This window comes from Caretta caretta, chromosome 6 (assembly GCF_965140235.1).
Source record: "Caretta caretta isolate rCarCar2 chromosome 6, rCarCar1.hap1, whole genome shotgun sequence".
NCBI classification, from domain to species: domain Eukaryota; kingdom Metazoa; phylum Chordata; order Testudines; family Cheloniidae; genus Caretta; species Caretta caretta.
The window spans coordinates 75,426,073-75,452,045 of NC_134211.1; the positions used below are offsets into that span (position 1 = coordinate 75,426,073).

A 25,973-nucleotide genomic window follows, 5' to 3' on the forward strand; every position below is an offset into this window, starting at 1 on the left:
AGAGGAAGGCGAAAAACCCCCAGGGCCTCTGCCAATCTGCCCTGGGGGAAAAGTCCTTCCTGACCCCAAATATGGCGATCAGCTAAACCCTCAGCATGTGGGCAAGACTCACCAGCTAGACACCCAGGAAAGAATTCTCTGTTGTAACTCAGATCCCACCTCATCTAACACCCCATCACAGGCCATTGGGCATATCTACCACTAGTAGTCGAAGATCAATTAATTGCCAAAAGTAGTCTATCCCATCATATCATCTCCCCCATAAACTTATCAAGCTTTGTCTTCAAGCCAGACATGTCTTTTGCCCCCACTGCTTCCCTTGGAAGGCTGCTCCAGAACTTCACTCCTCTGATGGTTAGAAACCTTCATCTAATTTCAAGTCTAAACCTCCTGATAGCCAGTTTATGTCCATCTGTTCTTGTGTCCACATTGGTACTGAGCTTAAATAATTCTTCTCCCTCCATGGTATTTATCCCTCTGATATATTTATAGATAGCAATCATATCTCCTCTCAGTCTTCTCTTAGTTAGGCTAAACAAGCCAAGTTCATTGAGTCTCCTTTCACAAGACAGGTTTTCCATTCCTCGGATCATCCTAGCAGCCCTTCTCTGTACGTGTTCCAGTTTGAATTCATCCTTCTTAAACATGGGAGACCAGAACTGCACACAGTATTCCAGGTGAGGTCTCACCAGTGCCTTGTATAATGGTACTAACACCTCCTTTTCTCTACTGGAAATACCTCGCCTGATGCATCCCAAGACCACATTAGCTTTTTTCATGGCCATATCACATTGGTGGCTCATAGTCATCCTGTGATCAACCAATACTCCGAGGTCCTTCTCCTCCTCTGTTACTTCCAAGTAATGCGTCCCCAGTTTATAACAGAAATTCTTGTTATTGATCCCTAAATGCATGAGCTTGCACTTATCACTATTACTATTACTCCAGTTTACAAGGTCATCCAGATCTTCCTAGGAGGTCAGACTAGATGATCACAATGGTCTCTTCTAGCCTTGGAATCTATGAATCTAACTACAATATTGTGAACTTTTTACTATAGTTTTTCATCTCTTCATTATAAAACACTTTTCCTACAGTAAGTATACTGCATTTCCATATAATAGTGAACAAATGGTTTGTATACAGGAAAAAAATGTTGCTTATCAGAGGCCCATATCTGAGACATTATGGAGAGATTGCCCAAGGATCATCTGGCCCTCTGACTACTACTCCATGCTGCTCATCCTTGTGGGCACTAATGATACTGTGAGGTCTGACCCTAGGCAGATCAGAAGTGACTATAGGACTCTGGGAGTGAGGATGAAGGCATTGGGGGCAAAGGTAGTGTTCTCGTTGATTCTTCTGGTCAAGAGTAGGGGCCCAGACAGAGACAAACACATCCTGGAAGTGAGTGCATAGCAGCATGGATGGTGTTGCCAGAAGGGCTTTGGTTTGTTCAGGAAGGACAGGCTGGAAAAAGGTTAAGTGTTACCTTGTATATCAAAGATGTATACACTTGCACTGAGACAGAAGCGGCATGCAGCCCTGTTGAAAGTCTTTGAGTAAAGAGAAAAGGGATAAAAAACAAAGCTGATATCATGATAGATGTCTACTATAGACCGTCTAACCAGGAAGAATAGGTAAATGAGGCTTTTTTTTTTAACTACTAACGAAATAATCCAAAACACAGGAGTTGGTAGCGATGTGGGACTTCAACTACCCGGATGTCTGTTGGGAAAACAATACAGCAGGGGGATGCATTGGAGACAACTTTTTATTACAAAATGTGGAAAAAGCAACTAGGGGAGAGGCTTCTCTAGATTTGATTCTGAAAGACAAGGAGGAACTGGTTGAGAATTCAAAGTGGGTGAAAGTGATCAGGAAATGACAGAGTTCATGATTCTAAGGAATAGTAGGAGAGAAAACAGCATTATAAAGACAATGAACTTCAAGAAGGCAGACTTTAGCACACCAGTAGGTAAGATCCTGTGGGAAGAAAATCTAAGGGAAAAGAGTTCAGGAGAGTTGGCAATTTTTCAAAGAAAAATCATTGAGGGCACAAGAGCAAACTATCCCAGTGCATAGGAAAGAATAGAAAGTATGGCTTACTCAGGAGATCTTCAATTACCTGAATCTCAGAGTCATACAAAAAGTGGAAATTAGGTCAATTTTTGAAGGATGAATATAAAAAAATTCAGCAAAATGGGCAATCTCCATTGAACTTAATATTAAAAACACAAATAATGGGACAAATCTTGATGATTTTACTAATAAGGCAATGGGACTTCTCCTGTGAGTAGGAAGAACAAGATTTCACCTAACATATTGAAAAGGAATACAAAAGAAAAGGAAAATACAAAAAGCAGATGCTTCTCAGATGATATTTTCATTCTCAAATGTTTGTAGCCATAGTGATCACCAAGAGCAGGAGGAGAGTAGCTTACTAAAAATATTCATTAGTGTATCTAAAGTGATATTGTGTTATCCACATGATAAGCAGAGTTTCAATGAATGAAACTCCTCTCCAATCTTTCCAGAAGCAATGTTGTGGTTATTAGAGTTGAGTGCACTCAGTAACTAGAAACTTGGGTGAGCTTCTGTGTTGCGCCGCTAAAAGGGGCAGCACAGAACTGGGGGACAGGCTAAGGTGACTGTAACCCACCTTTGTGCCCTCTGTATTCTTGTCTGCTCTCGGGGCTGGAGCCCTCGAGGGCTGCCTCAGCTATGGCAGCCTGTCACCACCAGCATGTGGGCAGTTGCACATGCTGTGGTTCCACCACTTTTTATGCTGCTATGACCCTCCATCCCTCGCAGCCCCTGCCCCCCGCACATCCCCCACACCAGAGTTTGTGGTGGGGTCCCGTGGCTGTTTCCCTCAGCTTCTGCACAGGGAGATTTCTCACCTGGACAAATCTGGGGCTTTTAAGGTCCTTTTCTGCCTCTCTTCCCCTTTGCGTGTAATACATCAATTGGGTTATCTGTGAAAAGTTTTTATAATAGCAGATATTTCACTAATTGCATATCTCTCAATTAGAAAAATGTTTAGTAATCCAGTGAAGAAAACTAAAGTATTATCCCTTCAAATCTAAGCAATGCTAAAAATATTTAGCAATTCCAGACAACAAAAACAAAACAAATCCACAAAATAGAATATATGTATGCTCAGCAATGTTTGGGAAATAAAAGGCTACTAAATGCAATTGCAAAACAATTTTAATTGGCTACCCCTTTAGGTCTATCATTTGTTTGATAAATTTCAGATGCCACTGCAGTTTAATTACATCAACATAAAGATGCTTAATTGAAGTTGCAGGAAGATAGCAATTTGCATTGCCCATAATTTCTTAAGTTGCCAAGCATTTGGCATGGCAATCAATAGAACGTGATGCCTGACTATTTGAAGTTGATCATAAATCACTTAGTATTGACTGTTTACACCATATCCTCAACACAATGTATTACAGCTAAAGTCAGTTAGTTGGCCAGGAAAGTGGACATGGATATGTACCTTTATGGTGCTATGTACATATGATTAATATAATAATAACAATAAAAATAGAGTATCTCCATATATTTTGCTGTCCTTATGCTGTTTTCTATGCTCACATATCATTCAATGATTCTTTCAATTGTCATAAGCAAAATACAGTTACTACATTTTTACTTATGGTATTAATGTATGGATGTTTCCTTGTGCCCTTATTCCACTTTGGCAAGTGGTAGATACCAGCGACTTGGACAATTTAATGTACCATTTCTAGACACCCACATACCATACATCATTTGAAAGCTTATTATGTTCTCTTTAAGATGAGGTACGATGTGGAGTTATCAAATGGTTCCATTATCATAGGAACAGAGATAAACAATGACACCATCAACATGTTAAATGATCACATTGAACTATTTTCACTCATTTGTTAGTTTAATAACTCTGTGTATTAGTTCAAGACATAAAATTGGATTTCTGTTGTGACCTCAAAGCATCACAATAATAATCTAAGGGGTAAAACAAAATCAAATAGTAAATTTGTACAGGCATCACTGAATTGTAATAGCTCCGGTGACATTTCTAGTCAACATCATTATCATCATCTTGGCCATCATTATGATCTCTGAGAGTGCGTGGTTTCCCACAATCTTCATTGCCTTGGCATGTACACAGTTCTGTGCAGGGAAGATAGTTCTGACTACAAACTTGGTTGATTGCGCAGTGACCGGTACTGGTACAGGCATAAGTAAGGTCTTGTAAAAGCTCAGATGCCCTGGAGCAAAGCCCCACAGGCCTAGAACCAAGGCAGATACCATCTCCAGGCTGCCACCCAGCAGCAGCTGTAACCAGTCTGACCTCTACTTCCCATGACCTGCTGTGGACAGAGACCATGAGAAGTTCCACCTCAAGGGTTTCGCAGACAGCAGCCCCAGGGCTCCTGATTGGCTCCCTGCCCTATATAAACCCAAGGGGCATTCCAGGAAGTGTCCAGTCAACAGTGTGGATTATCTGTAGCTCCATGACCATTCCTGTTCTATGCTCTGGAACTCCTGGCTTGACCTTCATTTGTTTTGCACTTTGTCTCCTGACTTAGACCCTGAAACCTGCTTTGGACTTTGACTCTCAGTATCAACCCTGGCCTGGAACTGACTACAAACTCCTCGGCTACTCCTAGCTTCAGGTTTACCCCTGCTTTGACCCTTGGCCCTGACTGCCCTTGTTGGGAGCCTAACGCCTTGAAGAATACAGGAAGTAGTTCATCATCCATCTTTTTCCATCCATGTTGCAATGGTGATCCAGTACCCGGTTTATCTATGTGCAAAGACATCCAAATCTTTGTTTGCCAAGATGCTTTCTTGACATGCTCTTCAGAACTATCTTCACATGGCGGGAGTTTGGCCAGTTACTTGTCCTTTGTGATGGCTAGCTTGAGGCACAAACTATTCAGGTCTCTATGAGTCTCCTTTTCATTCTCTCTCTCTCTGATCATACAGCACTGCTATCAACTTCCTTGTTACAGAAATTGCAGCTTGTCCATTACTCTCTCCCAATTTCACATGATCTCCGAAGCAGTAAGCTCCTTTTGTTTTGACAACATTAAACACAGATTTTTTCCCCCAATTTCAAATAGGGTCACATCCTGATAATGATAAATGATAGTGATAGACAGAGTTACATCCTGATAACGCATGTACAGCCGGGAGTATGTTGCAGAAGTGAGGAGTGAGTGAGTCCGAAATCGCACACAGGTATGAAGCCGTGCTTGTCAGTTGTGCTGGTAATTGTACCTGTTTCAATCCACATGTTAGCTATGTGTTTCAGTTCTGGAAAATAGTGAACAGCATGGACCAAAATGTCCATATGACGTGACCTAATTACTATGGTTCCTTTGACACCAAGAAACCCAAAGCCATATTGGCACATCCAGCACAGCAGGCAGCAGAATCTTTGTGTCTGCTTCCTCTTTAGTACTGTACAAGTCTTGGTTTTCTTCAACACCTGTACAGATGGCCTTTGCTACTTCACCATTGGAAAAGCCTCCAGCAAGGAGTGTTTGTGTTGGATGTGCTCCTACACTCTCAGGTGCATTTTGAACCATATGTTCACAGAACAATTTTACAAGTGACTGCTCGGTGGATGCCACATTTCCATGGAGACATAAGATGTCCACCAATCACCTGGCATTTCTTGCATCCATACTTAGATACTGTCAAGCTCTGTCTTCCTGCAGTTTTCAGAGTTACTGTTGTTGTATCTGTCAGAAACTTTGATTACAGAATTAGGTTTGTCAAATCCTTTTTAGAACCTGTCTCAAGTACTCAGGAGCCAATTCATCAAATGTGTGCATTTTGTCTCCAGCCAACATCTGTATGACAGCCATGGTATCTCTCATGTACACTGTAGTTTCTTTGTTGCATGCTCTTAGCTCATGGATTCTTTTGCCTGAGCTTCCAGCTGATGTCCTAATTCAGCTTAGTCTGTTCTTCTCACTGTTCCATCAGCATGGAAGAAGGACATAAGCACAAGTCCTATTGGGTGACTAAGAAGAGTTTCCATTGAAACATCATCTCTGTGTCTTGCTAGAGACAAAGCTCTGCAGGAAACAATGTCTGGACTGATAGCTGCTGTGATTGTCCCTCTCTTGCCAGAGCTAAATTTGATTTTCTTGGCTATGTCAGCAAATGTTTTGATGCCAGATTCCTTGCTGAAGAAGCTACGTGTCCCATCAGTATCAAGTGCACCTCTCACAAATCTCTTATTTGTTCTTCACCAACATCTGCTATTTTTAGTAGAGACTCAGGGACATCTGATGTTACATGCAGTCCAGTAAATATGTTAATAAGCACCTCTGGATGGGATTCAGATTCAAATAAGTTTGTCATATTGTCGATGACATAGTTGATAAGAGCTGTAACATGCTTTTCACCCCTCTTCAGTGCAGAGGCAAGTACTTATTTGTGGACTTTATCTTCATTACTTCTTGTTAGGCCTCTTCTTTCTCTCAAACCTTCTGCAGATCCATAATATGAAGCTGTGTTTTGTCATATCTAACACTAATACTGACCTGGGCATGCACAGGCAATTACAGATTAAAACATTCTACCAGGAAGACTAGATGCTACATTGTATGTACAAATGTTTACAAATGGAGGAGCAGTACATTAGGAATTCACTTACATTTATATCTACCCACGATTCAGTACAAACTATTGCATTTTACAGCTATTGGTGCACAGCCTTCAGTGTGAGACTGATCTCAATAAATTTCAATTGAAAATTTAGAAAACTATTATAATCACTTAGGAGACACATTGACAATTAAGAATGTGATGTGAAAACATTTCATGTTAGTATATTGCAAAATGTTGATTTTTGCCACATGCTAAATAGTTTCATTATTTCTGAAAAGAAAAACTTGCCCATGCAAAATCAATACATCTTTTAATGCACTGTTATTTGGTAGGTTTGACCAGTAAACACCACATTAAGGTGTTGAAACTAACTTAAACTGTAAAACCTGTAATCATAATCATGTTGCAGTGTTTCTAGAACTGTGGAGAAAAGACACTTTCTCATTTTGCATAACAATGTTTCACCTCACCTACAGGCTTCGGCACCACCAGACAGCTCCGTATCATGCCTAATTTAAATGGACAAAAAATAGCTTTCAAATGATATATGATGTGGGTGTGTGTAGGGTGGGTACATTGAGCTCCAGAAACATGGTCCTCTTTGAAGAATTGCCACATGCCTATTTGATTATCTACATAATGCAATGGAGTTGCATGAATAACTCAAGTGTTTCACAGATAGTCACACAGTGATGGGCTGCCAAAGAATTATATACATATACTGCTCTTTTATATTCAGGTTTTGACAGGTTACCATATCCTACAGCTAGATCCTCCCCAAACAATCAGAAGACCATGGGCAAGTGAAAGAGTCATCTTAGCTTTGTCCTTTTTCTGCCCTAATGAGAAGCCATATTTGGTCAGATGATCTGCTAGATGCCTTGCTCCTATGTGGGCCAGTGAGGAAGTGGATCTGCTTCAGGAATTGTTTATTCCACTAGAAATCCATTCTGAAAAAAGTCTGTAACACAGGGCAGAGTACATTTAAGCATGTTTTTTTCTCGTTATGAAAACTGACAGGTAAAGTTCAGGGAGGATATTAGTCTAAAATAATTCACAACAAGTAATGCATCACAGTGTCACAGTAGGAAGAAATGAGGTGGACTACATTAAACTAAATAATGAGGTAAATAAAAAAAATTTGATACCCTGAAGTCCATCAAAGTAGGAGGGTTTGCTCACCAACTGAGGTGACTGCATGAGGTCACAGGTTTTGAATTCATATGATCAAAACAGCTCATCTTCCATCATTGCATGGCACCACAGCACATGGTCCAGGGAATAGAATGGGAACAAGAGGATAAATGTATCTGAAAGGTGTCCATGTCCACAAGCCAAGTCCACTGTGCTCCCAACCACATGGCCTACTCACACACACTGCCGTAGACTGCTAGGAGGGTAGAAGTAACTTGCATGGCCATTCTGGCTTGGTAAGGAAGGAGTGGCAGGCGCTCCCTTCCTCCATGGAGGGGAGGAAGATGTACCAGTGCCTGCCCATTTTTCCCTCTCTGGACCCCTGAAGAGAACCTAGCAAGGGTACAGATCTCCTTGTAGAGGAAAGATGGCAGATAAGAGAGTCCTAGCTAAAATAATTCTTCTTCCATTAGGTGCTGGTATTGCTCCACCTACTGATGAGAAGACTTGGCACCTCATACACTCTATAACCTGGCACCAGCATCTTCTCTTGCTCCCACTTCAATTTTTCTGCCTGAAGAGTACCTATTTCAGGAGCCAGAATAAAAACAGTAAGTAAGGGCGTGCTGTGAAAGCTAAGCTCCTCCACGCCCAGGAGAGAGAAGAGGGGGTAACTATCCCTATGATTTTAGTAAAAGAGAACAAGCTGAATTTCCACACTCTCCCCTTTACTTTAACACCTGCTGAGGTGCTTTAGGTTGTTGTACTAGCCACCGTCAAGCCACCGTCTTCTGTGAGGTTTTATACAAAGTCAAAAGCCATTTTGAAGATCAGCATCCGTCTTGAGGAACTAATATCAAGATAAGACTCTCTCTAAGGTCACTGGCTCAGAACAGATAGATTGCTGGGAAGATATCAAGGCAAAATAGAACGGAGTAGAAAATTCCAGTGAAACATTGGTTCATTGGTATTTGCTAAATCAAAAAAAAAATCAGACCGTTTCATGGAGACAACTTGATTTCATTGAAGTTCTGATAGGACAAAGGCAGCGGTTTCATTGCCTGATTTCCTGCCAGATTGCCTGCCCAGCTTCTTGGCAGCCTGCCTGGTGGTCTGTTGGGGAGCATATGTTTCCAGGGTCCATGGCTCTAAGGCAGCCAGCCAGGCAGAGAATTTTAAAACATTTGGGTTTTGTTCCTAACTGGATCAAAACCAAATTTCAAAGTATCAAAATCTTCCATGAAATGCAGTTACCTTTGTCTGCACAGCTCTACTCAGAAGCTAAATTTTGCTGGGCTTGTGTCAAGGAACAATCCCCTCTGTGCTTAGTCATTCAGCAGCTCTAGTTTGCTGGGCTTATGGGCGAGCACTGGTCTTTGTGAGCTCATTGGCTCAGCACCTGTCACTTCCTGGGCAGATGCCAAGGCACAGACTTTTTCCAACATGTATTATCTCATCCATTTTAATGGCCTACTGATGTCATGGCAAAGGACCCAAGTTATCGACCCAGCTCCTCTACCTTGCTGGTATGAAGTCAAAGGAAAACACACCGTGAAATCACTCGCTCAGCCCCTTAAGCCTGGGCTGATTTCAGGGCTCTGACTTCTCTAGGGTCTCTGGCCCAGCAGCTCTAATGTACTGCACTATTATCAAGGTGCAGGCCTCTTTGAGGTCACTAGCTTAGCAGCTGTTGCACGCCAGGACTTTGTAGATTACTGGTTCAGTAACTCTGTCTTTCTGGACTCACGTCAAAGCTTCTGTGAGACCTTGCTGTATTGAAGCCCAGGAACAGGTGTTTGTGAAGTTACTGGAACATTCCCCTCTAGTTTTCTGAGTTTATGTTGACAGGGCCATTCTTTTTCCTGTGGATTCGGTAGGGAAGGGGAAGTGGCAAGGTATCCCTTCTCTCATGGAGAGGTGGAAGAGTTGGAAGTTGCAGGTTCTCCCCTCTTTTCCCTAGTCAGCTTAGGGACAGATCTCCCTATAGAAGAAAGGAGGCAGATAATGGGATCCCAGCTTGGCTAATTCTTCTCACATCAGAGTTGATGCTGCCCTTCCTACTCTCAGGGAGACTGAGAGGTCCATAAATTCCCCAGCCAGACAACAGTTCCTCCTGCTGCTCCCACTGCAGAGTCTCCCTCCAGAGTTCTTCATCAGCTAAAAAAGAGGTAGGATAGGGAAAAAGTACTTGGGAACTGAGCTCTGTTGTTAAGGGGAAGGAAGGCAGAGTGTCCTAAGCAATACCCCATCCTCCCCAAAACCTAAACCCATAAGGATATGGGCTCCATCTTTTTTACATAGTGCTGGAGCAAGGTGCAATAAGCAGGGGTTCAATAAGTCTTGGAGCCCCACACAAGTATAACAGTAGGAGCTTGGATTTGCATAGGGCTGTTTAGAGAAGTACCGGGGAGCTTATTTGCATGTGTTCCCTCCTGCTGAATGGCTTCACACCTCTGAAGTGTGGATTGATAGTGGATCCTCTTTTCCCTACCTCCATGCACACTTTGGCCTTGGTGCCCAAGATTGGTCAGCTCAGTGGTAACTGGAGGTAACATTTTCAAAAGTTCCTAAGTCACTTGGGAGCTAAATCTGAGTGACTTTCAAAGACAATTATGTTCCTAGGTGCCTACATCTCTTCAGAAATTGAGATATAGGGTCCTACATCACTTAGATGCTTTTGAACATTTTACTCCTAATATAGATTACAGGTTATGCACATTACTGACACAAATGCAGTACATTTTAAAGTAGACTCTAGTAGATTTACCACATTTCAGTTGAAATGAATTTAAATTTTTAACACAGATGAACTAATTGCAAATTTAGTTTTTAATTAAACAGGATGTTTGATTTATATAGTTTAAAATTAGATTTAAAAGGACAACAGCTTAACTATATTTAGAAAAATATAGTGTAACATTAACAAAGCAAGCTACAAGAGCTGATACTTTATCAGCATGACATACTACTATTAATTTGACTGTGAAACTTTCAAGAAATAAATAACCTCATTTGAAAAATTCTGATGCCTTCATATATCACCCATAATTTGTTTTAACCATTCATTGCAGAGTAGAGTACTTAATAGTTAGCCTCCTGTTTACTGGAACCATCAAAAGTAAATTTAGCCTGTTTGAGCATAGATGGGAAAGAAGCTGTCTCATTTTTTATGTTGCAGCCAACTGCATTATATTATATTTAAAATGCTACTTTTATGAATTATAAACCATATTTCCTAATAATTACTATAGATAGAAACAAAATTTAGTGTATTTTATAGTGTTAGTACATTTTGTTCTATTGTAAACCATATTTCCTGATAATTACTATAGATAGACAAATAATTTAGTATATTTTTATATGGTTAGTACATTTTTATAGTATGGTAAACCATATTTCCTTATAATTACTAAAGAGATAAAAATTTATATTTGTATAGGGTTAGTACATTTTTATTACTGTACAATTTCTGCAGATTAAGTACTTTGTACTTTTTCTTTTTAAAGCAGTCACATTTCCTCTGGAACCACTTTTTTATTATTTATATAATTTACAGATGATGGCTCCATACACTTGTTTTCCTTCTTTTGCATTTCATAGTTTCTATATAAATGTATGTCCTGCTAATTCTGAAAGAAGAACAAAGCATCTGGGAGACATTGTAGAAGTTAATGACAGTGTTAAAATGATGACAGATTGCTTTAATGGTAGATATGCACTTAATTGGAGGAAGTATAACAAAATGTGCTATTTCATACTACTAAAAAGAGTCAGTCAGGAGCCATCACCCATTTACAGTCTTGTGTTAACCCAAATTGCAATGCACGTATAGTGTGATAACTGATAGACATTGCTAGGCATGTATTCATGTACTGTACATTCATTCCGACAACCCATTAAATAGTGTTTGTTAACCTTTAATTCAGATGTCTGCAATAAGATAATATAATGTAAAACACAAGTCAATGGAGGGTCGTAAAACTGTTTCGGCTACAGCTTTTATTAGCCTGTTATTCAATGCAGAATGCAGCTACACCCTGAAGCAAGTCTTGTATAAAAGTACGATATCAATATATTATGATACAAACTCAACCTATAAAATCAATGACAAGTATTATGTCTGTTGCTATCACCTTCTAAAATATAGATACTATTTTTAATGGATGCAACTGTGTTAGACTCTACATCACTGTGCTACTAACTTAACCCTTTAGGTATGGAACACACTTGTATGGCCCCTGGATGTGCACTGGAGGGTGCTGCAAAAATCAACAAAGTATAATTGGCAACAGGCTATTTAAATGTTCAACCCGTTTTAAAATGGAATTGAATCAGAACAAGATTCTATTCCAAAATGCATTGGTGGGCTGACTGGCCATTGCTCTGCACCTTTTGCAGTTACCTGAAACAGTGCAAAGTGTATGCAAATGTTACTAACTCAGAATGCTAGCATTTTACTCACTGTTTGCATTGATTAAAACAAATGCACAAGTTGCAGTGCCACAGAGAATCAGGCCCGGAAAAACTGGTTATGGTGATTTGTGTTCAGTTAAATAACTACTTACTGTCAATGAAGCAAACAAGAGTTACAATAGCCCACCTTAATTGATTACTCTCATTCGAGTTGGTATGACAACCCCCATTTTTTCATGTTCTCTGTGTTTATATATATATCTTCCTACTGTATTTTGGAAATACTGTACTCCTTCTGTATGGAACAATTGCTACATATAGAGTTCAGATAATTGGATAAATCAGATAAACTCTGGATACGCAAACATATTTGGGGGTCTTAGCTAAAGTCGAACAGAACCTCCACATCTTTTGATGCTGGCCCATCACTGATCATTAATAATGTGAGATTACGTACCTTTATTTATTCTTGTAAATAACGTCAACTCTTCCTATTAAGATCAACTCCTCACACCTTGTCAACTGCTTTATTAGCATTGTTGGCAAGTTCTGCAGAAGCTTTAATTAACCACTCGTCATAATTATGGCTAGTTTCCAAAATGATCAAGGTAAATAATTTACGCAAGGTTTATAAAAAAAGCTTTTACTTACTGAAATACTGTATCTAACAAAAACTTCTTAAACACTGTCATGCTGCCTGGAGCGGCTCACAAACATGGGTGTCAACCTCAGGGAAGACTGTTAAACACCAGGGCACAAACCCCAAACTGGTTGTGTGTTCTATAATTAGATTTCACCAATCAAGTATCAATTATAAAATTCTCAAGTACCATAACAGTCTTACCATGGGGCCACAAACAGTCCCCTTGGGCACTCTGGTCTATCTTGCCACCCAGGCAAGCCTGCTTTTGTGCTGGATTGTCCTTTATACCAAAACTCACAACAATATTCAGGTTAGTCCCAGTCCCAAAGGACCAGTCACTTACCACAGGTCACTTGTACCTCAGATCTCTCACCAAAGACAACGCTTATAGACAATCCTGTAATAAATGAAATAAAGATTTAACAAGGGAAAAGAAATAAGATAGTTATTTACGTGGTTAAAGCAGGTAAACATACTCACACAAATGAGTTAAAGATTTAGGTTTCAAACAGAAGTTGCTGTAACAGAAGTTGCTGTAATATGCAAGCTCTATATATGCTTAGGGCTAACCCATGCTAAACAGCTTGGGGATCTCTTGATTAAGTTTAGAAATAATGCCCTCTCCAAATTCCAAGCAGCATAGTGATACAGTTCCTTCTGGTCAGGGGATTTTTATTCCCTTCCCACCAGAGTTCAAACTGTGATGGGATGAGTATTGTGCATTTCCCTTCTTCCTGGGCATTGGGGGAGAAATCAACAAAGTCTTTTCTCCACTGATGTTCCATAATGGTTCATCTAAAAGCCTTTTTCTGTTGGGCAGGAGATGAAACCTCACATGGTAAACTAGTATTTCACACTTGGTAATACCTGTCTCCCGACCCTGCGGGTCTCCAGCTTCATAGTAAACACTTTTATAGTTACAAAGCAAACACTTAAATAGTACCTTATAACATGGGTATAGATATAAGTGAGATCAATACATGCAGCAACTCACAAGCATTTCATAAAGTCCAAACCGTAAACACATTCTTATAAACTTAATATCTATTTTAACAATGCTAACACACAGGTTCCCAGCTCTGCATTTGTCAGTGTTCAGTGAGGCCTAGGGGCCTTGGCATGAGCTGGCAACTGGTCTGCCAGCATCACAAGTACATATAGAAAGATAATTAAACTTTTCAGTGCACATAACATTTGGAAGTGAAAAGTAAAAAACAAAAAAGTGGACAATTGAATAAGCTCCGGTTGATGATGGACATTAAACAGGCTGTGAGGAACACTGAGTGCAGAAGTTAGTTTTAACTACACTTTTTAATATTTTTCCTCTCTGATGAATTCTCTTGGTAAATCCTGGTTCAGCCAAAGGTATTCCAGAATGAGACATAGTGTAACACCAGATACTATGGACTGCATGTGTTGCAATGAGATTGGTATCTGTGGTGTCACTGTGATGTCATCACTCTTAGTATCTTCAGCAGACTAAGAAATATTAAGAGAATGTCTCAGAAGGAAAAGGAATTTTAAAGAACTCAGTTAGAATGTATTTCTGTACCAAATGCATCTCCCCACCTCTGTGCTGAAAGCTTCCAAAATTATTTTGCTTAAAACTGTTTTCATTTTTCTTTATAGCTCAGTTTTAAAAGGTGGGCTTTTCAAAAGCAGTCAGCATTGGCCAAATGCTGCTGAACCAGAGCCATAATAATTGCTAATGTTGCTAAAAACTATTTTCATGAAACCTTAAACTTTTATTCTGCCCTCAGTACATGAATGTCATTCCCATTACCCTTAATTAGTGTTCTATGTGCTCCTTGAGAGGAAAATAGACCCTTTAGCTATCAATTGTGACTTTTGAAACAAAAAAGTCATAACCTTTTTGAGTTTCTGGTTGAAATAACTACAGTCTAAATTCAGTTAACAATTGTGGCAGATAGGACTCAATATAGAGCACTAGAAATATTGTAAATATGAAAATGGTGGTTGATTTTTTTTGAATGACATCTAAGAGTGAGATAAACATTTATAAACATTTCAGTTCTTTTTAACATTGTTTCCTGTCTTTTCCAGCTATCAGTCTTCAAGATTAACCACCTGACTTCTGTGGAATATTCCAGGTGTATTCTGACACACTGTACACAATTGCTTTCCTGGCATATGCATGTTACCAGGTGTGTTTTAAAGTACCACAGATTTCTATTGAATATTAATGGATAGTAGCACTGAAAATATGGTGGAAAAAGAGTCTTAAACGTTTGTATTTATAGCTATTTACCTACCTACACACTATAGTAGTGATTGCCCCTGATAACTATAGGTGCCATGGCATACAACTAAATATCATAATAAAGTATTCTAATTCCCCTTCTTCACTTTCTTATTGGAAGTCCAACCTATAAGGTGTTACGCTCCTCCAAGAAATGTCTTATGATACTGGGCTCAAATTTTCACTTTTCAGAGTGCTATATCTCAGCCCAAAAGCAGGGTGTGTGTGTGTGTGTCTGTGTGTGTGTGTAGTTTTGCACAAAAGTGGTTGAAGGGTATTTTATCATGAGGAGAACAGTATTGTGAAAAAGAAAACATTTGATTTTAATTTCAACATCTCTCATGTCTCAACAGTTAGCGTTAGAATGCTGAAACCTGGCTTAGAAAAAGCCATTATTGAGGGGACGTCCAATGAAAATTCAGTTTGACTTGATTGAGTCATGAGCATATAAAAATCTGACTCTTTGCACACACAGTGCATGTTGGAGACCTTGTGCCCACTAAGTGAGGTGGCACAGCCAAAGACTGCCATGCTGTGAACAATGTAATGAAGGCGAGCAGTATGTGAAGTGGTGATTCACAGGATCTGGACCAGGCTGTGTTTCACCTATGTTCAGCCATAACCAAGTTTATCAGCCATTGTGTAGAAGAGCATAAAGAGTGGCTGTGACGGGAGCTGAAAGCAATAAAGTGGCATATTCATGTTATATTAGATAATGCAGGAACCTTTCTTCTGAACAGCTTAATCAGCAAAACAACTGAGAGTAAGACAGGTACTATAATTCAGTGTCTTCTGCAAGATGAATGCTTAATTTCATCTTTATCAAGTGCTTGCAACACTATTCCTCAGACCAGTAGGATAAACAAGTATTGAAGGAGACACTGGGAGCACTCATTGCAGGGGTTTAGGTACCTCAGACCACCTTAATACGTGTATGTGCACACATCTACATCTAGACTTTTATTTAATTCATGATGAGACAATATCATCTACTTTCATGATCGTCCTCCTAACACTTCTCCCAGAGTGAGGTAATGCAGATGACACCAGAAGAGGCAACAGCAACAATAGTTACAGCATGACTTCTCAGGCATTACTCTGAAAGCCTGGAAAGTCAGGCTGTGACCCTAAAATGCGTGGGGTCAGTGGAAAAGTCACCAGAGCTAAAAAATGACAAGATCACCTGAACTACATCCCCAATCCTAATCTTCTATTCAAAAGCCTAAAATGATCAAGAATATTAGGCATCACCTCATACAACTGATCATTTTTCTCAGCACTGGTTTTACCTGAATATGAAGGGGCAGATTCAACACTGCCTTGTGGTCCCTTTGTGCTGGCTATACCGGTTTGCCAAGGATAAAGGGTGGGCCTAACACCCATGTGGTGAATAGCATGAGGAGACTATATGCCAGGTTCAGAACCCATACCATCAACTCTGCACTGCTCCTGCAGAAGACTCCGTCATAAAGAATGTTCCAAGGTAGGCTGGGGGGCATATTGGGGATAGGCCAGAGGATTGAGGGGATAGATCAGAATGAGGAAGAGGTTGGCTGGAGTGCTCTTGTGCCTCAGTGATTCCTCTCAGAGCTGCCTTAGTGTATGCCGAGGCCCAATTGTTCCCTGGAGGCCATGAATAGGGGTGGTGTATGCTGCCTCCCCTTGGTCCTGTGAATTCATCTGGAAGCTGTTAGTCCACTAGTATTTCAAATGCTAGCAACCAGTGCCAGTGAAAATCACATGTAAATTAAATTATAATGGACCAAATTCATCACGAATAAGAAAGCCATACATTTATGTGGTGGCCCCTTAGTAGCGCAGTAGCTGCACTACTCAGGGGGCCACCACATAAAAAAACCAAACATATCCCTGGCTGGAGAGTGGGGCATGCATCTATTATGATACTTTTATCATTTGCTTTCAGACAGTTTTGAAAACTTATCTTCAGCAGCATCTCTTAGGGCATGAATTTTCATACACTTGGGCTTAGTGTATGATTTTCTAATCTTTGTTGTAAACCATCTCTCTTTCCTCTGTATAGTAAATAAGATCTAGTGGATACACACTGACTAAAATATCCCCAAGACACTCCCTTTGGTGTTTTTGATTTGCGAGACGCTGCTCTTTGCTATACTTTTAATCACTGATTTAGTTTGATGTGGTACATTCTGGTAAGGTAATACCATCTGTGGACATTTGGTTTTCCATTGATATGCTGCTGAATGACTGCATCTTGCCAGTCACTGCAAGAGTAAATTTACAAATGTATCTAGAAGAGCTTTTTTCTTATCAGAAGCTGTGCATTTTCAGAGAGCAGTATAGTACAATTCCAAAATGCACTAAAAGATGCATGGAATAACTAGTGCTGCATATTCCAGTCAGCTACGACATGAAATATGGTCTTCCTCAGATTCCTCTTCTTTTATCTCCAATATTAGTGCCAACAATGCATGACTACACTATGGAAGACCATAGAGTAGCAATGTAATAAAGTGGTTCTGACTCTAGCTGGTCTCAGATTGACCTGATGGGGCTCTGAACACCAATGAGTGTTTCACTGCCCTCCAGCCAGTGCTGTGCAGTCCTTAGTTTGGAGAGCTGCCATTGGTAAATCCAGCTTTGCCTTGAAATCATGACATACATGGTCTGGCAATTTACTGCCAGTAGCCTCCTTGTTTTCATTCTCACTGGGCCTATTGGTAAACATACCAAAACAAACATAAAACAGGTGAGCTGGTCAATTCATAGTAAGGTGTCCACCAGATCTATTTGCTGTGAGTATGCCCTGAAATGCACAATAAGGAATGGTCAGCATGTGACCCATGCATGCTTGTTGGAATGGGATAAAAGGAATGACAGTCTGGTCCCATGCCATGGTGGTTGGGAAATGAATGATGTGTAAAATGGTGGTTGGAAGAGGGATGATATGCCTTGTCTCTCAGCCCTCTGTTCTATGCCAATGGGGTTTATATCCAGGGGATCTCAGTGTGATTTGGGGATTTCTTTGTATAGCACCTTGTCCTGCAGGCCCCTAGAGGACTAGTGGTTAGGCTCACTAGTTTGAATTCAGTTGTGGACAGTTAGGACACTCTCTTTTATAACTAATAAGGAGGGGCTATAAGGAAGCCAAGACAAAAGAGGCTCCCATCACCTCCTCCTCACCTTTCAATTGCTACCTGATCTTACTTCAATTGAATAAAGTTGCAGCCTTTTGGCCATTGTAAAAATATACATCTGTGTCTATCCCCAATATTTGTCATCATCACACTAACATATGAAGCTATAAAATACAGGGGTTTGCACTGAGATTTCGGGCCTTTGCTTGGTGGGTGGCTGTGGGGTTTTTTTCCTGCAAGGAGTATAGCACGGGTCAGGTAGCCGAGTGTCAGGGTTCACCTGGAGACCATATTGACCATGCAGGGAGAGGCAAAATGAGTTCTGCTGACTGATTGTGACTGCTGCAGCTTTTTGCCCCACCACGGGTATAAAAAAGGAAGAGGAGTGACCCTTTGGTCAATGGAATCTAAGGTATGAGGCTGAGCAGCCCTAAGAGAAGAACCTCAGAAACAGCCATGCTGGGAGAGAAGGCTGGGGCTACAGTTTATGTTATTTATTTTGTGTTACCTTATTAATAAAGCCAAACCCTAGGAAGGGGTGAGATTTGACTCTAAACAGCATGTATAGATTGTCTTTGGAGCAGATTGGTAATGCTACCTATCCACAGGCCTCTTGAGTCTCCTGATCTGATCTATGATGTCTGTGGATTGCTCTCAGGATGACCTGCAGCTAGAATAGTTCACCCTTCCTGAAGAGTAAGGAGTTTACTTTGAAAATATTTTCCTCCAAATCCACATGACACCTTTATATAAAAAAGTAAGTTTTCTTTGTCTTTTATGATTTCTGTAAATATTAAGTGCTAGTCTTAATGCCATCCAAATCATAGTAAATATCCAACATGTACACTGAGTCAGGAATATTTTCTGCAGCTTATCTCATTCATGCATTTAAATGAATAGCAGGATATTGAAAGTAAGTCTATTTACTATGTTCGTGCTTAAGTCATCCCTTTGTTATATAGGGCTCTAAATGTTTGATGTATTTCTTGAAAGAGCCTCCCAAACAACAGAATATCAGTATGAATTTAGGCAATAGTTTTGAGGTGCATTGTTAATACCTGGTATACAGTACTTCTCTCAGCCTTCAAGACCTTTTTCCCATTGCCCCATTTTAATATATGCATTTTTGCACTCATTTATAAAGAAAACTCTGGTATTCGGAAATGCTGATATTCTCTGCAGAGGAGGAAATGAAAGAAACATAGTAAAAGATCAATTCTAGATCCCCGACTCAGGGAAAATTCTTCAGTGAGAGTTTTGCCTGAGTAAGAAGTGAAGGATTGAGAGCTCTAAACCATTCAGCTGATATGTTTCTTTCAAACTCGGCAAAAAAGACAATCAATGGATTGTTCTGAGTGATAGTGATAAAAAAAGGGGAAATAGATCTTATGCACAAAGGAATTCTTTAATATTTTCTTTTCCAAAATTTCTCAAACCATCTCTAGTAAACAGTACTATAGCTGTAGCCATCATTGACCTTAAACATTAATAAATTCAGTGATATCAGGTTGCTTATAATAAAATATATTTTATTTCTAAAGCATCAAATAACTAAAATATATTTTCTTGGTGAAAGCTCTCTCATTAATAGACTTTCAAATTGAAATATGCTATATAATATCTCAGCTGAGTAACACCAACTTGTGTTTTGTGTGTATATGTGTAACCCTTCTGCCAGGTGGAGCTGGCAGCAACCAGGGCTGAGTTCAATATCTAGGGGTTCCTTTTCAACCATACTACACAGAACCGGATTGGGCCCCCACCCAGTAACCTGGGAAAATTGCACAGCTCCTCTGGGCACCTCTGAGAGGCAATACTTCCCACTCTCAAGCACAGAGTCTAAGTGTAGAAAAGAAACTTTTAATGGAAGGAGAGACGTCATCCGACATTAATTAGGGAAAATGCCACAAGCAGGATTCATAAACATAAAATGTGAGCAAAACACCCACCTTAGAGTGCATGGGGCAGAGTCTTCTGCCTCATGTTCTTGAGTTCTACAACCAAAAGCTCCTTTTCTGTGTCCCCCTCTTCTCCCTCACCATACCCCACTCGCAGTGGTTGTCCTTGGTCTGTGAGGATCCAAGGTTCAGAGATCCATCTGTGTGAGTTTACCTCCCAACCAGGGAAGAAGGCACCTTGCTTGCTCCACCATCTGTGCACTTGCTCTAGCTGGCTTCCCCGCCAGCCGCTGTTCCTCACCACCTGGCTGCCCTGGCAGCCGACTACTTGACACTTTTTCTGGCTGCCCATGAGTTACCTTCTGCTGTGACCTCTGTAGGTCACTCTCCTAGTGATTTTTAGCTCTCAGCAGACTGGACAGAAACACTGCCCCACTAAAAGTGATTTCAGCTCTTATTGAGTACTTAATATAAGATAAGGCTCCTAATGAAGCCTATTTAGCTCTATCTTTGAACAGTGGGGAGGAACAAGTTAAACCAGACCCTGGACCCTTAGGGAGAGGCCACACCTTCTGGCTGGGACACCTGTCCCCATCCTTCTTACTTTCACAGAGGTCTGGCACTCGAGCCCCTGGCTTAACGAGGTCCTTTCAGCTGAGGATGACCCCCTCATTTGGGACAGGTTAAGCACAGTTCTTCTCCCTTTTATGTATACAATAAAGACGACAACACTGATAACAACATATCACTACCCCTGTATTCAGTACTAAAGTGATTTGTAACCCAACACCAGCCAAAGTTGATCACTTTGAGCAACACAGCTCTCTCTGCTGGATATCTTGGCAGAAAAGGTGTGTTCATGTAAATACAGTTTGCTCCTGAAGTCTCTCCCCCTCCTCAATTAGGTGTCAGAGGAGAGTTCATTCAGACCCTGCTTACATCTGTACAAACCTTACACACAAATAATACAATAATGTTGTGATCACTGTTTACCTTTTGTGTTAAGACAACTGAAAAAGGTATCTTTCATGGCTTTATGTTATGACCAAAGTTAGTCATTTTGAAATAACACTACCTAAGCAAATACTAGGTAATATAAAACAATAATTCATCTTTCTCTTTTCAAAAGATATGGTTATTAAACAGCTTCATGTTAAAAAAAACAAAAACCCTTAACTCTAATCTTAAGAACACCTTGGAAAGAGTAAATGAAGTGGCAGCAGTAGGTTTACTTTTACAACTGAAAAAAAATGTCACATGTATTAATGTCAACAACTGGAATTTTACCTCATTAGGCAATTTCTGATCTGAGGCTCTGATGATTATTCTAAGCAGAGAAAATATGCTAATTATTCACTCTGAATGTAGAAGGAAAAAAGGTGTAAAATCTCCCTTTAGCCGTGTGACCATGTACTAATTGCATGTCATGTGTCAAAATAATGCAACTTACTTTGCCTAAAGCAATTAGACATACAGAACTCTATTAATGAAGCACTGTCTGTCACTAAAAATGTTTTCGGTGCTATAGTTGAAGATTAAAATATTAACTTCTCAAATATTTATGATAGTTACTGACAGCATTTCAAAATGTTACTTTTAACAAAAGCTTTCTATTCAGCTTCAGTTTTTAATTTGGATTTTATATTCAAAGATGTTATTAACATATAAGCGTTATGTGAAATTTCTAAGATGTCTGGTGAGAGTTCTTCACAGAAGGTATATTAGCTTCTCAGAAGTTTACAGCATCTTTTACCATCACAACATAAACTCTTTCAGAACAAAAAATGTTAAAAACTTGTCTTTTCTTCAAAAGCCATAACCCTGGCCCCCATTATTTCCCTTATTATTTTTTGTACGTAGGAGAGGAATGTGGCCCTTTGTGGCAATATAGTAAGTTTGGAGCCCCACTTCCTTCTTGCACTCTCCAATCAAGGGGCAGTCTCAGCACCCTCTCTACAGCAGACATGTCTACCAGACAAGGTGACTGGGGCAGGCTATTTCACTAAAAAAAATGGTACCACCTGGATCCTCCAGAACTCCAAATTGCCTATGTTCAGGATGTATTATTTCCCAAAGAGGGAGGAGAGTAGGGCTATAGCCCCAACTCCTCTACAGCCATCCCAGACATGCCAAGTAGCTATTTCATTAAAAAGATGGCACCACCTGCACAGCCCCCCTGCAAACTAGGCTGCATAGGAAAAGGGTTTTGCACAATCCCTCCCTGAGCAGCGCATCTCAGCATCATCCTTTTGGTTTATTATCCTTGTTACCCTAATTTAAAGTCTAGTTGAGGCTTTCTAAATGATTGCTGCATTATAATATGCAAAGCCATTGGTAAAGTTTCAGGCCTGATTCTGCCCTAACTGACAAGAATAAACTCTTACTCAAGTAAGTAGCCCTACTAAAGTGAACCAGACTATTTGCACAATCAAATGTTTAATTTGTTTAAGTTCCATATGGGGATTATTAAGACTACTACTGAGGTACCTTTGGATTTACAACTTTATGTGGAATTCCCTAAGGGAATATGTGGGAATTATACCACTGTAATACTGTGGAATTATTGCCCTACTAGTGTATCAAAAAAATCAGCAAATAAAAAAGCCACGTTGTTAGAACTATATCATTTACTAGTACTGTGGTGGTAAAAACTGACTACTATTACATATTAGTCCTGCCACTGCTTTATGTTTGGTAAGGGTATTGGTTTGGTTTTGGAGCTATTATGGTAGATGGGAATCAATTATATGTACCTGAACTAAGAAGGATTTACTTGGTAACTGTAATGGCTCTTTCAGAGCCATGTCAAAAATGCACATGTGCCTACAGTACATACAAACAGAACTGTGCAAAAAATTTGACACATAAACCAAGCCTTTTTTTTGTTGTTGATTTTCACTGAGAGCCCAAAACAAGCACTTTTTGCTGCTGTACTTTTCACAAGTTGTTATTATAAAGGAAGAGCAGTTTCTGCCATTCTACTGCTGTGTGTTGTGCTAAACTTACGTGGCAGAGTGGTGTATGGCGGGGGAGCAGGGTAGACGTTACTGAAGAGGAAATCTCAAGGAGTCGCATTGTTTAAGGGGATAGCTCCCTTTGACAAAACCAATGAAAAGGAAAATTACCTTAAAGAAAGGGAGTGAGTATAAACCCCCATTCCCATAATACAATAGCGATTTCATACTATCTCCTTGATATATAAGTGCTGACCATAATACTATTACTACTAAAAGCAGCAAAAATTCAAATTTGGAAAATGTAGTGACAATAAAATCCAATATAAAAATACGTAGCATTTATGTAGCAGATCTGCCCCTCCCTGCTCCTTCCAAAAGGCTTGGGTTCTGCAATATATAATAAAGTAATTCCTGTTTGGAATTTAAAAAGCCCACAAAATCAAATGGGGTGGAGGGTTAGGGGAGCACTCTTAAAAGAGTAATCAAGATATTTGGAAAGGAAGATTAAAAAAAAGTGGGGTCAATATTTGCCATTCTAAAAGCAACTTTGAAGAAAAAAATGTTTTTAAAGGTGCATTTTAAAAGTGGAGGGGGATTAAATTAAATGTATTTCTATACAGATCATATTCCACACCATAGGGCCCCCCAGAGCAAATGCTTGCTTGTCTGTCGACTGCAGAAGTGTTGGTGGCATATCAGTGTGGAAACCCACCAGGATAAGCAAAGCTCAAGTAGCAGGTCTGAAATGTAGACAGGGCCAATAAAAGCAGTGTTAAGGGCTTTACAAACCACGAGTACCCACTTAAAAGCAATTCTCCAGTTTATGGGAAGCCAGCATAAAGAAAGTGGGGTGAGCATAATACAATCCTGATAGCTTCAACCAGTGAGCAGTTTGGTTTGATTTGGTGAACATCAAAGAGAAAGATCGTCATGGGACAAACATAGGTGTAGCCAGTGTCAATTGCGCAGCTAAAGAAAAGTTCATACCTCATCTGATAAAGGATAAAAAGACCTTGTAGTGGGTGAACTTTGTCACATAATGCTCACTAAATTATTTCCAGCCATGTAGTCAATTTTTTTGCTAATAAAAATATCTCTGTGGGCAAATGAACCCATGATAACCAATATGTTCTTATAGTGTCTTAGGGAAAAAATTCTGTCTTACTCATGTATTAGTGACTTCCTCCTTTTCAAAAGATGTTTAGAAAATCAGATTATATAAACCAATATAGGCTGTTCCACATTCTTGCTGAAAACTTCAGACACCATTAATGTATTTTCCTTTAAAATAAAACAAAAAGTAATTGAAGAGGTCTATAATTCATGATGCCTACTGACTTATTACTATTGTTTCCTAATACAGAACTTCATTATGTAGCTATATTATTGTTTTTACAGATCTTTTATTACACTATGTACATTTTTTTAAATGTCTGTGTCAAAGTTGATTGAAATCATTCCCCAAAATATTACTATTAGGTACAGGTTGAAAATGGATCTACACCAGTGAAGCTGATTTTTGACTTCCTTGTTTGTTTATTGGTCTAATTTTCAGCAGCACAGGAATTCTATTTAGAAAGCAGCAGAAACCTTTTCAGACCAAACGAGCGTGTCCAAAAAAAGAAACAGATTTTACTTTTAGCTCATCTTCAGATTCACAAGGGACAATAAGGGAGATTCATTAGGCCATTTGTTACTGTCATCTGCCATGATTCAAAATGAAATACTAAATGTTTCATGGACTCAGAAAAAGAGCAGTATTTGTCTTTGTGTTGGCAATGCAAAGACTGCATGGCTTTCAGCCTCCGCATAAGAGGTCTGATGGATGAAAGGGGGAAGGGTGGTGCCATCTGAATGATGATGGGCTAATATCATCATCCTCTTGTCAGCTATAATAGGCTTTTCCTCACAGAAATAATTCATAAAACCGCTACATTATATTCTATCCCTGACAGGTCCTATCTATCCTGCAACCCAGCAGGCTCACAACTAATAAGAAAATATGTGGTTCAGGAACCCTGAAAAATTAAACAGGTAGTTTATGAACAATTTGTTTCATGGGGATGTTTATTATGTTTATTAAATATTGAGCCTTTAATGTTTTCACAGTACAGATGATATCATAAAAATGCTGACTTAAGCCTCAGTTGTATTCTTAGAAAGCGGCATTTTACAGCTCTTGTAGTACACAGTAAATAACTAAACTGCAGTGGCTTATCTGTGTACACAGAGTATAATTTACAGAGTGAGAGTAAGTATATTTTATAGTGCATATCCCTGTATCTAATATATACATAGAGAGACATATGTAAACTACTAAAATATCGATTATTCTCTTTGGTATAAACAAAGTTTCAAGAAGACCAGCATTTCAGTGCTTGCCATGGGGAAGGTCAGGCATAAGTTGGTTTTATTGCTTGTACTAAAGGAGAAACCTTGAGGTTGGTGCTTGAAGCCTCAATATAACACCCAGCCTGGGCACTAATAATGAACTTAATCGGAATATCGTTTTGTAAGTACAATTTTTATGGAAATCCTTTATCCAGGCTCTCTTTAGAGAAAACTGGGATAAAATGGCTCAGGGTAAAGAGAATATCATGCCTTTAAATGTGTCTACTTAGGGATGCCAGAACTTGTGCTCCTTACAGGGCAAAACTCTCATTGCCTGAAAAAGGAGCGCAAATTGATCCTTAGAAACAGAAAATGCACTGTGTAGACAAAGGAGCATGAACCAAAATCTTTCCATGCCCGAACCTTGTGTATTACTACTTTTGCGGTCACACTATATTTAATCACTGGTTCTTATGTGACAGTGTATGCTCTGTAAAGGCAAACTGGCAAGTAGAAGACTTATCTACATAATACAGGGTTAATGGCCTCATAATAATAAACAATGCCCACAATGTTAAAGACGGCAATAATTCACAT

General features: G+C 39.6%; 1 long non-coding RNA gene across 1 annotated transcript in view; it reads right to left on the reverse strand.

Moving 5' to 3' along the window:
• The window catches only part of LOC125638806 (uncharacterized), a 133,928-nt gene extending 120,717 nt beyond the window's left edge, over positions 1 to 13,211 (reverse strand). Inside the window, exon 1 of the long non-coding RNA XR_007357294.2 lies at positions 13,158 to 13,211. This is a non-coding gene — a long non-coding RNA (uncharacterized LOC125638806). The remainder of the gene's footprint in view (positions 1 to 13,157) is intronic.
• Positions 13,212 to 25,973: the final 12,762 nt, after the last annotated feature.